At 33.0% G+C, this 13,486-nt stretch overlaps 1 protein-coding gene and 1 long non-coding RNA gene across 8 annotated transcripts in view; one reads left to right on the top strand and one right to left on the bottom strand.

The window, feature by feature from the left end:
• Window positions 1-13,486, top strand: part of KCNH7 (potassium voltage-gated channel subfamily H member 7) — a 482,617-nt gene that overhangs the window by 9,301 nt on the left and 459,830 nt on the right. The gene's annotated exons all lie outside the window — the stretch shown is intronic.
• Window positions 7,054-13,486, bottom strand: part of LOC129058011 (uncharacterized) — a 51,033-nt gene continuing 44,600 nt past the window's right edge. The window contains exon 3 of the long non-coding RNA XR_008522820.1: window positions 7,054-7,137. This is a non-coding gene — a long non-coding RNA (uncharacterized LOC129058011). The remainder of the gene's footprint in view (window positions 7,138-13,486) is intronic.

The raw sequence follows: 13,486 nt of genomic DNA, 5'->3' as shown, positions 1-13,486 counted from the left end.
TGTTACACACTCTATTGGCATTTTATATCTAGTGCAACTATTTATCCCTCAATGTTTTCTTGAAAATTCTTAATCAGTAATGAAGCTTGATTTCAGAGTTATACAATAATGGCAATTGAAAATGTAAAATGATAAAGTTAGATTATTAATCATTAATTATTATAATTGCCAAATGAATATTTTCTCTCTCTTTACTGTGCTCTCTGCATTTAGCAATAGTAGTGAACTACCAAGAAGCAATAGAGTCAGGTAGCTATAAGGCACTAATTATAGTAGTGAGGAAATACATCTTATTACTGAACAGTTAAGAAAGTTAATGGGTTATGAGAAAACAGAATTTGAGGTTCTCATGGCTGTGACTGAATATTCCATAATCTCTGCCTTATCCTCCTTTAATTTACATGAAATATCTAATTAAGAAAAGCAATGGGCTCTTTCCATGATAGCCTGAATCATGGCTGAGGCGTCTTCTATGACTTTTCCCAAGTTAAAGTAGGCCTGCTTGTGTGCAAACTTGTCCTTTTCATGATTCCCACTGTTTTGTAGAATGTCTCACACTACTTTTTACCAGAAAATGGGTAAAAACAGCTGTGGCTGGTGCTCAGTGGGCAGGAATTCAAGGGAGGAGTGAGAGAGGACTGTGGGTACATTTCTGCCTTTAGTTGGCTCATTTTGTAAAATGATCTCAAACTAGACTGTGCCGGGCAGAATGTGTGAGGTTCCCTGAGCCACATGGCTTTTGCTTACCTGCACCTTCTTTCCAGATGAGTCAGAATACAGTGTAACAGCAAGTGGACTTTCACCATTGTGGGTTTTATTGTTTCCTTTTTCTGTTTTTATTTTGTTCCTTCTCTCTTTTTTTGAGATCTTTAGGAGTGTTTTTATTTATCATTCTTTCTTAATTTTGATAGGACATTAATTCTTTTGCATTTTTTGAAATACTGGTTTTGAGAAAAATGTAATAACTGCATGAATTCAAGACAAGTTAAAATGTCTGTTGCCCATCATATAGATTATTGTCCTTTAGCCTCAAAACACTCTTCTTACTTATATTCAGTGAAGTCTGTATCAATGACTTAAGATGATGGGCATGATGATAAAAATTAAAATACAAACTAGTGGTGGTTTTATAACAAGTAACAAATAACAAGTAATAAATAAAAATCCATTTGTGCTAAAAAACATCACATGTTGTAAAACAATCTTAAGGTATTTGCATATACTAAGATTATATCAATTGGACAAAATCAATGTTAGAGCTATGCAAGGTTGCATGGTATGTGAATACTTTTTAATGAAGTTTCTGTTTACCTCTTAGCTAAATCCATTAAAATTTCTTCTGGGTTTGCTAAAAAGTCTACATACACTATCTGTTTTCTTTAATAATAATGGTAATCATTTGATCTTTAGCCGTACATTTATTCAAGGAGTTTACATGCAACAGATGTGCTCTTCAGATTTTAATTTTTGTGGTTGTATGCAATGGACACCAGCCCTCTACTCAGTATAGATCTTCTCCCAAAGGTCTAACATTGAGTTCCAACTCCGTGGCTTGTTCTTCATATAAATTGCTTTAAGTGATTTTCATGACAGCTTTGGGAGCAGCGTAATCCCATTTTACAGATAAGTTAAATTGAGGTTCAGAGAAGTTAAGTACTAATGATCACAGAGCAATGTGGAAGTGTGGTTTACAATTTACATTTATCTATGCTTGCAAACTCTACCACATTGCCTACAAATGATACACCTCTTAAACCTCAACCTACTCTATTCTGTATTTCCTAGTTCCAGTTCTTAACCATAGATTCTATTGATTATCCAAGGTTTAAATCTGATTAACTTAATTCACATCAAAGAGTGAATAAAGCATGGCATTTTGCATTTTTAACAGAACTTTATCAATCAAAATGAATCTCTATCAGGCAGAGTGTTAGATTTTAGTAGAATGAGGATAGCTAGTATATGCTTATAATCTGCATCATTTTAAATGGCATTCTCTTTTACTCTTAAAATGTCCCAGTTTTGGACTATATATTGTATGACTGACTTAGATTTTGGGAGCATTTTTGGTTAAGGGCCCCTCAGTTACTATATGTCTAGTCTTTATCCAGGTAGTCAGGAAGAAAATTCATGGAGTATTGTGATTCAGTAGCAGGGACATACATGGTGTCCTTTTCCCCTCTCCTTCCTACAAGAAAGTTTTATTTCCTGGCAAGATTATGTGATGTAACAAAACTCACCACTAGTATTTTAAAGGGAAAGCATAAATATACTGTGTGGAGAGCATCTGGTTTATTTAAAATGCCTCCAATTTTCTACATCTTGAGCCAAATGTCAGACTCACTTCCTGTTACACAGCCTACTATCTTGTTTCCCTGAGCTCCTCCTAAAGGCCGTCATCCTGAGGACTCCTCCCTTTAATCACTGGGTTTCTTCTTCATGAGATAGCCTTAATGTCCCCTCCCTGAACCCTTCATCAGCTCTCCTCCACTTTTAAGCAAATTCTGTATGGCTTCAATCTCAGCTCATTTCTAAGGTCTCTAAGTCCCTCAGGCAGCCTTCTCCACATTTCTCATGTGTTTTCCTTTTCTCTATTGGAACACTTTTGAAATTGTGTTGTAGTAATTTGTTTCTATGTCTTTCCCACTCTGTGTTGAACATTTTGAAGGGACTTATTAAGGCAGTTATTAAAAAGTAGAAGAAATGGTGCAAGAGCAAAGAACAGACTTACGAGAACCCAGCAATACACCCATTTACAGATGAATATCTGTGAAAGGTGTCAGAGTCTGGAAAGATATCATTCATTCATTCACCATCTTGTGTTTGTCATTTTGCTGCTTTGAGAATGGTGAAAATCAATAACTAACATTGTTTATTAACTGAGAAATTAATTATTAACTTGCTGCCATATGGTTTACATATTATAAAGCAATGTATTCTAATACTTAATAACCTGTAACTCATTATAAAAAGACATAACAAATCACTCTTCTTAGTTAGCCTAGAAGGGAAAAGGTGAATGGTCAGAAGAGTTCAGATAGATCCCTGATGCCAACACAGTTGACTGATTCTGATGGAACATCCACAAGTTCAATAAAAGGAAAAATATCTCTACATGTTCTCATAATAATATATGCATGTTTACAAACCATCCCAGCCTTCCCTGGATCTCCTCAGTTAAATACACATGACAAAATACTTATAAAACCTTGCAATTATGCTGATGTATTTTTCTGCTCTCTTTCTCTACACATTGGGAGCAGCTTCATACTTACACTGGTCTCACAACACATTTAATTCTTTTTTCCAAACCTTGGGTCATGGGTTGAGATTGTAAGGCCTGTATGATATCAGAGGACACTTCATCAGTCACATCCTGATACAGGATTTCACCACTTCAACAAGGACTTATATCTCTACTCTCTCTCTGTCTCTGTCAAAGTGATTTAACCTCACTGTTGAAAAATTAGAAAATACAGAGAGAAAATAGAAAAAAACCATAATCTTAATACTAAGAGATACCCACTGTTACAATGATGGCTTGTAGTGCAGCTATAATTTTTCTACACAAATACACACATGTGAGCATTCATGCATGTTTTTAACAAGACCAGGACGGCACTATATATATCACAGCTTGTAGCTTGTTTTCCTCACTGACAAATTTCTGCTGAACATGCATTTTTTTTAATGATTGCATAAAATTTTTACACAGACCATAATTGTTTTAATATCCACAGAATATAACCAACAATTATTACTTAATAATAACCGAGCACTTGACTATTTCTAACTTTTTACCGTTGTACAAATGTACCAAAAGTCTGTTCAACCATCTTGACCACCTGTACTTTTTTCCTTACTAAATACTCCTGGAAGTATAATTACTGCATAACAGTATGTCTGCCTTAAAACTTTTGAAACCTCTTGTCAAATTATAACTCCAAAAAGGTATATATTTAACTGCACATTTTATGTGTCCAATAAAACTTGGCATTCTTTTTAATTTTTGTTGATCCAGTAGAAAGAGTACGTTATTGTCTGATCACTAAATGTAATCCAATTCAATTTTTGTTGAAATTTGTTGAATTTTGTAATTCAAATTTTATTGAAAAACACATGTAGAAAATATTTGAGGCAATTTATTTTCCCATTAAAAAAACATGCTAAGTATTTTGAAACCTAGGGAGCAATGAGGATCTCTTGAATAGCTGAGTATCCTCGCTGGATGCCCCACTTCACACCAGCTTCACTATTTTAAAAACTGACCTTCACATTCACATTTTCATTTCAGTAATTTGCCGGCATTTTTCCAAACCTCAGATTCAGAAACTGATACCAAGTCTTTACTATTTAAATAATTTACTATTTAAAAGTTCAAACGCTCCTTGAACTTTTCCTCCTTTCTATGTGGAATAAGTTGGATTTCAAGTTATTTTCAGTGTTTCTTATATATTTCAGTATTTCTTATTATCTAAATATACCATGATAAAAATTATAACTAATGAAAGAGCTTTTCTTCAGTAGTTTTTATTTGAATATACGTATATACATTCAGATTGAAATATACTCTCTCTCTGTCTATATATATATAGATATATCGATATATAGATATATCGATATATCGATATATAGATATATCGATATATCGATATATCGATATATCTATATATCGATATATACATATATCGATATATCGATATATCGATATATACATATATAGATATATCGATATATAGATATATACATATATAGATATGTGTATATATATATGTAGTTTTGCTGAGATGCAAAGTGATGGCCAGGAAAGTTAGCAAAGTCATAATAAATAAACAATCTTCTAGGATATCATGTAACAGAAGTGAAATTCACTTATGAAATGCCACTTATAGTGACATCAAACGCTCAAAATTACATATGATACGTGAGGAAAGATATAAGCAACAGAATTATAACACAGTATTAGATAAACTGCTGAATGTATTCCAATATAATAGTATTGAAATGAATGCAGGGAAAGATTATTCTCTTCCTAGGCTGCCTTACTTAACCAAGACATGCAGAGCTCTGGTAATCTGATCTTTCTAGCTATGACTCAATTGTCAGGTCTTGCCTCCAGGTGTTCTTTATAATGAATGTCACTTAACCAAGGCTCAGTAGGATTTATGGATTCCCAGATTGCTGTTCTCAGAATTTGCCCCCCAATGAGGGACTACACAAAAATACCATTAATGATGCACAACCTCAACTGTCCTATTAGCTGGCATCTATTCATTCGAAAAATCGCAGAACTTGTTTCTTTGCAGGTCATGTTTCCAGAGTAAGCAGAAGGTGTCCTAGTGAAATGTCATACCCACCAACATTCTTTATTTTAAATATACTCACTGTGTATAGTGTGAGTTATACAATATTTTGTCTTAATTACTGGCTCCCTCAATAACTTCAATGATGAATTTTTCTCTGAAGAATACTTCATTTCAAAGAGTTAATACTTTTTGTTATTAATCTAAACTTTTTGAAAATATGAAGAAAGCCAGTAACAGCCTTTAAATCTTTACCAAGTAAGATTTAATAATATCATTCGTGATTTTTCTTCAATATTAGAAAATAAAACTAAATGTTGGCACAGCTAATGCTCTGCTACAGAAATGAAAACTAATTTCGAGTGTAAAAGAATAAAGAAAAGTGTTTTCAAAGGTACTTCTTACATGGCAGTTAAAAAATAACTGGTAACATCTAAATTTTCTTTTCCAGAAGGTAATTAGAGATTTTAGTTAGACTATTGGCATTTAAAAATCTATAAATTTAAAATACAAAGAATGAAGATGAAGCCTGCTCTTTTAACCACTTTAGTTGCATGGTGAAATTCCTGGAAAAGAAAAAAGAAATCTCAGGCATTGAATTTTCCTTCCAGCAGAAGTTATGTGTGCTAACTTTTGTTAAAAATTCCAAGAAACAGGGACTAAAAAAGACCAGAGACTTTTTCTAAAAGTAATGACATTATTATACTATGAAGTGTAATAAAGACTATGTTATAATATAACCAGGCAGGGCCTTCTTGCCACTAATCTTGTTGTTCTAGAAATGGAATAATCAACCCCTCCTCATTACCACACACACTTTAACTGTAACTCAAGGCAGAAATCAGATCCTGGAATTTTTAAATTTTTGTTGATGTTAGTTTCTTTATTTACATTCATGCACACTAGTATCTTGCTAATTATTTAAAGGATTGGTCTAAATTATTCTGTGGCAACATATGAAATTCTATAATTAGAGATAATTAAATAATAGAGTGTGGTTTGAACATTTTAAATAATATTACTAATAAGTATCATTGAGCACTTACAATATGACTGTACTCTTCAAAAATCTTTTTTTTCAATTTTTAGCATATCTGAAGACATAGATATTTTATTGTTCTCATTTTACAAATTGAAAAGATGAAGTTCAATAACTTCCTCAACACTACAAAAGTAGTACATAGCAGCTACCATCTGAGTGCAGACTGTCTTCTTTTAGAGCCTGTGTGCTCAGCACTCTACTGTACCACCTCGCCCATCTCTTGTTCACGTAGATACAATGACACACTCAGTACACACATATGTGGAGTCAGGTCTCCCCTTGATGCAAAGTGTGAAATGTTTCTGGATTTTAGGCATTTAAATGTTTTAATCTTGGAGGCTTGTAATCTTCTTTCCTTAAATGCAATTAAACATCTGCCTCCAGCTGTACAGGAGTGCGGGCTTGTGCCTTTGACACCTCAATCCTATTCTCCTTTAGAAGCAACAGGCATTATAATACCTGTGTTTCCCATGCACTGTAAGGTTTAAAAACCATTGCTATATGATGATCTGATTAATATGGTTTCTGGAGGGTTTTAGAAATAATTTAAATTCACCTCTGTTTCCCACAATTCCTTGCACAGAGTAGCTGCTCAATAAATAGTTTCTTTAAATAATTGAATGATTTGAAACATTAGACACATTCTCTTAACCAAGTTTCCATTTGATCTATTAGTTACTTCTTTGATAAAGTGAAAGTAGTTCCTTACCTGTTTGAAGGGGATGATAAGGAGGGAGCATAGTCTAGTGTTTCATACTGTGAACACTGGAGTCATGTTGCCTAGGTCCAAATCTGGAACATACACATTGTGTGATATGTTACCTTTCTGCCCTGTCCTCAGTTTCTTCATCAGTGGAATGGGAAATATGATTATAATAGAACCTATTTTATTCAGCTTTGTGAGGACTGTGTTTACATTTGTAAAAGCACTTAAAACAGCTCCAGGTACCCAGTAAATGCAATAGAAGTGCTAAATAAAATAATAAAAAAATGTGATAAGGAATTGGGTTTAAAATATATATTAAGTTGTTATGCCTATTGAGTGTCCTGCTCAAAATGAAGTTTGCACCCACATCTGTGGCTGAGTAAAATAATGTAAAACAAATTTTGACATCATAGGTCAAAGAAGAAATTAGCAGCAGTTTTTGAAAATTTAAAATGTAAAATTTTAGGGGCTTTATTGTGGAGATTATGGCCTCAATCAAATTCTGAACGATTTAATTTGTTTTTAATTTTGAACACTGAAACTCACTTTAGGTGTGGCTATATTGAAAATATCAGCAGTTTGGACAACTTGGACTCCCAGTTTCTCTGTGTACAGCTGTCTTTCAGCTATATTACAACAATTTCAGTAATGGTGTTTCAGAAACCACTGTGTCTGAAAGTAAAAGTTCCTCAATTCTCACAGTGAGGTGTAAACTCAGTCCAACCCTCCACTCCCCAGGATTTAGTGAGAACCAAGATAAATTGTATTGAAAGTAAAGATGTAAAAATAATTGTAAACCTATCTTTTGAAGAAAGTATGTAGATGTAAATGTCCAAATATAAGCACCACAGTTAAGATGATCATATGATTTATTATCCAAAGCAAGATTCTTTTTAAAGTGAAAGAATAAAGTTTTTACAAATTGTACCAAGGGGCTAGGAAAAAACCAGGACTGTTCCAGGCAAACTGGATATGTAGACACTCTGAATACAAACTATATCTGACATTTTTCAAAATGTATGCCATTCTACAGTACAGAGTTTTCATGAACACTTTTTAGGCTTTCCAAACCAGTGAGTTTAAAAATGTAGCCACTCATTCTTGTGATGCCTAAAATGTTTACTGTGTAGACAAAGACAGTATCTTGCAATCTGGAGAAATGAGTCAGAATTCCTCTAAAGAATAAATGGCACCTTCTGACCTCTTTCAAATAAGACTGCCAACCAATCCCTCTGTAAATTCCATGTTGAAGGTTCTTAGTAAAGAGAATTAACCTTAACCATTTTGTGAACCATAGTAAGTCATGAGCACAGCAATGGACTAAAGGTAAAAAGATTGAGTTCATTGCTGAATGGCAACAGTCCCTTACAGGATATTTTTGACTTTGTAAAGGATGTTTATCTTGGAATCTGTTAAAGTGCGGGTGTGGATAGGGTATGTGTAGAGCCATTTTTTTCTGTCTGGACTCTCCATTAGGCCTTAGTCATATGTGTTAGTCTATTTGTAATCCAGTGATAAAATTAGCCTTGTATTGCGTGTAACCTTTGTTGTCCAAAAGATGTTTATTAAGTAGGACGGACACCCCTGAAAAAGCTGGGGCTGCTAGCATTAAAGCAGCAAGTTATTAACATTCTAATAAAAACAATAAAGAATAATGAATTAATTCAGATTTGTAATATAAAGTAAATTCATTAGTTCTCATGTGTTTAAGTAGAAAATGATGTCTTCAAATTTCAAGAGGAAAGTGCAGATATCAAAAAATCAAAATTAAGGAATAAGAAATTATTTCTCAGAGGAAAGTTAAAGGAAAGTGATATAGCTGGTATACTCATATTTGTATTTTTGCAGATCTAATACAAACATAAGGGAAATTACCTTTGTGAAAATTGAGTTTGTAAACAAATTTAGCTTTTGCAGAGTTACAATCCAAGGAAGAAAGAAAGATAGAAAGAAAGAAAGAAAAAAGGAAGAAAGAAAGAAAACACGAGTTAGCCACTATATATCTTCTCCCTTCCCTTCTTTTGCAGATTCAACTAATTTTTTCTTTTAAATTACCCTTGAATGTTGAGGTCATTGTATGTGATGAAATAGTACCAAAAAGATGTAGGCAAAGTCAATGGAGGTATAAGGAATTATACCTTTCACACCTAATTGCCTATTTTCCTGTTGACTTATGGTGTACCTTTCACTTTGTATTTGCTCAGTAAAAGTTTATGGAGTAGGCCGTGCATGGTGGCTCACGCCTGTAATCCCAGCACTTTGGGAGGCCGAGGCAGGCAGATCACAAGGTCAGGAGATGGAGACCATCCTGGCCAACACAGTGAAACCCCGTCTGTACTAAAAACATACACACACACACACACACACACACACACACACACACACACACACACACACACACACACACAAATTAGCAGGGCGTGGTGCTGGGCGCCTGTAATCCCAGCTACTCCTGAGGCTGAGGCAGGAGAATGGCGTGAACCCAGGAGGCGGAGCTTTCAGTGAGCCGAGATAGCACCACTGCACTCCAACCTGGGCGACAGAGCGAGACTCTATCTCAAAAAAAAAAAAAAAAGTTTATGGAATAAATACCCGAACAAACACACTGTAGAATTTATGTAATGTGTGGGGATGGACATTGCATTATTGTGGGTGCTTATATTTGCAGCTGAAAAATGTTGTATTTTTCCTTTTGATGAACTAAGATGATACAAAAACCAAAACAAAACAAACATCCAAAAAACAGCAAATAGGCTTTCATTCAGAATTAGTTTCAGTTTAGCCTTTGTGAATATTATTAGAAAAGAATAGCACATTATACTCTTAGTTTAGGAGCCATTTATTCTTGTTCACTACTCTGCCTTTTCCAACTCTTTATTCCAGGGAAATATTGTCCTGCCTCCAAACTAAGCATAACAAGCCAAGGAGTATAGAAATCCTTAGCAACTCAAAAGAAAATCTGTCTTTCAAGTGGCAACCAGATTAGCATGGTTCTTCCTAAATTACAGGAAGGAATGATCCATATACCTAACTTTACTACTATCATTTTAATTAAAATTTCTATTTCAAAAAATACTCTGACCTACAGAAGAGTTGCAAACATATTATAATAAACCCTCCTATAACCTTTGAGTAGATTCAGCTATTCTTTATAAGTTGCCTCATTTGCTTTAGGGTTCTGAACATTTTGTCTGTGTCATCTATGTATATACACATTGCTATTTTGTATCTACTTATTTATTTTGCTGGGCCATTTGAATTTATTTGCACAGATACAGACCCTTCATTTTTAAATGCTTCAATATTTTATCTTCTAATAATAAGGAAATTCTTTAACATAACCACAACTTAATTATTCAGGCAATGTTACACTGATACAATACTACTATCTAATAGACTCTATAAATTTTTCCAATTTCCTCGTATTGTCCTTTAGATCATTTGTTTTTAACAGTTCAGGATTAAAGCAGTATCATACTGTAGTTTGTTGTCATGTCTCTTTAGTCTCCTTTAATCTGGATTACTTATGCAGCTCTTCTTGTCTTTCATGACATTGATATTCTTTAAGGGTACAGGTTCACTGTTTTGTAGAATGTTCAATTTGGATTTGTTTGATGAATCCTCTTGATGTGATTTAAGTTGTAGATTTTCATCAGGTTTAATAAATAAGTGATGTGTCCTACTTTGAGCATCACTAGAAGCACTTGATGCTGGTTTACCCCGTAATTGGTGGGGTTAACTTTGGTCACTTGTCATGCCATGTTTTACATGTTGTGAAAAAAACTTGAAAAATGAAATTTAACAATACCCTGTAAATAGCACCAATAGAATAAGTTTGACAAAAATGTGCAAGACTTATATCATAAAATAATCATAAACATGGCTAAGAGAAATTAAAGGAGAAATAGTCCATATTCATGAATTGGAATTTGAAATATTTAAAAGATGTCCAGTCTTCCTAAATTGATCTGCAATCCTTACCAAAATTACAGCAGACTAAAGATGATTCAAAAATTTGTATAAAAATGGAAAGAATCTAGAATAACCCAAAGAAACATGGAAAAGAACACAATTTGAAGACTCAAAGCCCCTCGTTTTAAGAATTACTGTAAAGCCATAATAATGATAACAGTTTGGTATCAGCATAATATAAATAAATAATAATCAATGGGACAAGATAAGTCCAAAAATAGATCCACACATATATGATTTAATTTTTGACAAAGTACCAAAATAAGTCTTTTCAACAAATGAGCTACATTAACTGGAAAAATATATGAGAATAAATAAATATTGACCCCTGCATTATACTGTGTACAAAAATTAATTTGATTTAGATTACATACCTAAATATAAAAGCCAAAATTATAAATTTATGAAATATAAACAAAAATATCTTTGTAACTGTGAGCAAGTAAATATTTCAAAGAAAGAATACAAAAGGCACTAACCATAAGAATAAAAAATAATGAATATGACATCATCAAAATTAAAAACTGATGCGCTTCAAAGCATTCCATTAAGAAAATAAAAACTGTATATATGTATATACACAGTTTCCATTAAGAAAATAAAAACTGATACAGACTGACAGATAATATTTAATACATTAATTTGACCAAGAAATTGTTTTCTACAGGTATGTGCATATATATTAAATATGTCCATTTCTCTCTATATATACATATATGTGTGTGTGTCTACAATCAGTAATGAAAAGACAGCCCAAATAAAAACAGGTGTAAGAGGCTTATGTAGACACTCCACCAAGAAAAGATACACAATGGGCAATAAGCACATGAAAATGGAAGTGTAATTTAAAATTAAGATGCTATTAGCACCCACTAGAATAGGTAAAATTAAAAAGACTGAGAACACCAAATGTTGGTGAAGATGTGGAGTAATGGAGACTCATGTATTGCCAGTGAGATTAAAAAATGACATAAACATTTGAAATACTGTTTACTGTTTCATTATAAAGGTAAATATACATCTATATGGTCCAGCAATTTCTCTTCTAGGTCTGTATCTAAGAAAAATGAAGATATATGTCCACAAATAATTTATATGAAATATTTATAGTGGTTTTCATTTATAATAGCCTAAATCTGGAAACAACCTAAAAGTCTATCATCAGCAGGTTAATAAATAGATAAATTAAGTTGTGGTGTAGCCAGACAATGGTACACCAATCAATAATAAACAAAAATAAACTATTGATACAAAAAATGCATGATTTCCAAAAACATGTTGAGCAAAGAATGCCAGAAACAAAAGAATGCGCATTGCATATCTCTAATTACATAAAGCTAAAGATTAGGCAAAACTAAACTATGATGATATAAATCAAAAGAGTAGTTGCCTCTAGGACAGGGGGTTAAGGATTGACTAGAAGAGAACACACAAGAATTTTGGGGAATGAAGGCATATTCTACATCTTGATTGGGTATTGGTTACTTGAGTCTATGCATTGGTTCAAATTTAACACATTGTATAAATTTGCATTTCACTGTCTGTGAACTTTCACTCCATAAGGTCACTGTTTACTTTCAGGGCCAGATTATTTTTTCTATAACCACATGATCATTATCCAGACCTAGTAAGACAAATAAATGCGTATAAAGGAAAATACATTCTTGAAATTCTGGGCTTTTACTTTTATGTATAGGAAAATTGGCTTGTATTTAATATTTTGTTAGTTGAATTTTCATTATAGCAGTTTACAATTCATTTCTGTATTTTTTAAAAAAAAATTTCAACATTGAAAGATACTAGAAATATCCTGATATAGTAGCCAGGATTTATTTTCATGATTTAGGAAATCAGGGCTACTCATACTGACAAGCCATTGGTTTAGTTTATTTTTCCCACTTTTCCTGTCATATTTTAGCAACATCTCAAACAAACTAAATCTATTGTTACACGTTGGCATATTTACTATCCACACTTATTTCTTATAACAGTGATGAATCAGAATTTTTAATCCAGTATTTCATCCTCTTAAAACTATATCTAAACTAATTGCATTTAATTCTTTCCTATGTTAGGAAGTGATGTATCAAGTTTTGTTTAGGGGCATTATTCTTATTCTTAAGTGGCAAATAGATCTTCAATAATCTCTGAGCCCTTCAGGGTAGGGTACTTTCTATTGATTTCTGTTTGTACTTTTCCAGATTCTATTATGGGAAAGGGCAGAAATGACCATTTTAATGAAAGTCAATTTTTCTTTGATACAGATTTCAACTAAAACAAAACACATAGTCAGTGAAGAAAGGAAACTGAAATGATAGGAATGTAAGGCAGATTTCTTTCTTTCTTTCTTTCTTTCTTTTTTTTTTTTTTTTTTTGAGATAGAGTTTCACTCTTGTTGCCCAGGCTGGAGTGCAATGGCACGATCTCGGCTCACCTCAATCTCCGCCTCCTGGATTCAAGTGA

The sequence above is a fragment of the Pongo abelii genome, chromosome 11 (assembly GCF_028885655.2).
Source record: "Pongo abelii isolate AG06213 chromosome 11, NHGRI_mPonAbe1-v2.0_pri, whole genome shotgun sequence".
NCBI lineage: Eukaryota > Metazoa > Chordata > Mammalia > Primates > Hominidae > Pongo > Pongo abelii.
This window is presented reverse-complemented; position numbering and strand designations above follow the sequence as displayed.